Consider the following 1667-nt stretch of genomic DNA (forward strand, 5'->3'; position numbering starts at 1 on the left):
AGAGGGGCCTGCGGTGTCCTGGGCCCCACGACGTGTCACAGAGTGCTCTCCACCGTGGGGGGGGGGGGGGGGGGGCAATTATTTGTTTTTCGGAAAGGGCAATTGAATAGGTTGAACATGTATTTTTTGTTTTAAGTTTAGTTTCGAGGGTTAGTGCGCGTGCCTGCCTCAGGGAGGGGCAGAGAGGGGGAGAGAGAGGATCCCAAGCAGGCTCTGCGTGGACATGGGTCAAGCCCCATGAACTGTGAGGTCATGCCCTGAGCTGAAACCAAGAGTCTAATGCTCAACCGACTGAGCCATAGATGCCCCTGAACATGTATTTTTAAACATATTTTTTAAAGTTTATTTTATTATTAAATTTTTTTTAAAAATTTTTGAGAGAGACAGCGTGAGCAGGGGAGGGTCCGAGAGAGAGGGAGACACAGAATCTGAAGCAGCTCCAGACCCCGAGCTGTCAGCACAGAGGCCGACGCGGGGCTCAAACCCACGAACCGTGAGATCATGACCTGAGCCGAAGTCAGAGAGGATTCACCGACGGAGCCCTCCCGATGCCCTGATAGAACTTTTTTGATAATGACTCTTAGAAACCCTTTTGAGTGTGTTGAGTCTTCTGGGTGCTTTGAAACGCTTCAAAGTCGATGCCAACACCCCCTGGTGTCAGACTCGCCGACGGGTCCCCTGCGTCACGTGTGTCCGCTGCGGGCTCACTCCGCAGGCCGCCCAAACCCCAGAGCGCACGAGGGCTGGCGGGGGGCCGGTGTGCTGCAGCGCCCGGGCCCGGCCCTGGCTTCCAGTCTCAGGCATCATTTCTCCATAACAGTGGGGAGACATTCACCCCATCTTCCAAAGTCAGGGATGGGGGCACCGAGAGGTGCGGCGACCTGGCTGAGGTCACACAGCCAGTAAAGGCAGTGCTGGGATTCAGACCCCAGGTGGCCGCGCCAGAGCCCCGTCTGTGGCTGCAGTGTGGCTGTCTTTGCTTGGGCGCCTTGTATGGCCCCTGGCACTCAGCAGGTGCTCAGGAAACGTTTACTGAATTCACATGTCCAAACCCAAGGTCGAGTCAACCTCTCAGGATCTTTTGAAGTGACTTCCTCATCTTCCTGGGACAGCCACCACCTCCTCGCCCCCCAACCAACCACGGGTCAGCACCCGAATAGCCACAGTCGACCAATCCCATCCCGGCGGCTCCGAGGCTCTTCCCGGACCTGTCCCGACGACAGCTCGTCTAGGATGGACGTTAGGAGTCCCGTTCCCTCCGTAAAGCACGATCTTATGGATGGCACCATCGCCCGTTTGGATCTGTGCACGAGCTGGGTGCGCACCGCGGATGGGGGTGGGTTACGGTCCCTGTAAGAGTCCGATGGCCGCGGGTCTGAGCCAGGCGGTCACCTCGGCCTGCTCTACCGGGACCTTTAGCTCAAAAGCTCTGCGTCCCTTGGGCTGTCAGTCGCGTCGTGTTATAGGACACGCAGGGGGTCCTGACAGGCCCACCGGAAGCACAGGACTGTGCAGGCGATGACACACTGCGGGTGGGGTGACCGGGAGGGCTGGCCACCTGCAGAGCCGTGTTGAGAGCGGCCATCCCCTCCCAGGACACAGAAGTTCAGGAGGAAGTTCGCAGTGAAGCAGGCTTTGTCCCAGGGTTCCTCGGCCCCAGGCCGTGA

This window comes from Suricata suricatta, chromosome 16, assembly GCF_006229205.1.
Source record: "Suricata suricatta isolate VVHF042 chromosome 16, meerkat_22Aug2017_6uvM2_HiC, whole genome shotgun sequence".
NCBI classification, from domain to species: Eukaryota; Metazoa; Chordata; class Mammalia; order Carnivora; family Herpestidae; genus Suricata; species Suricata suricatta.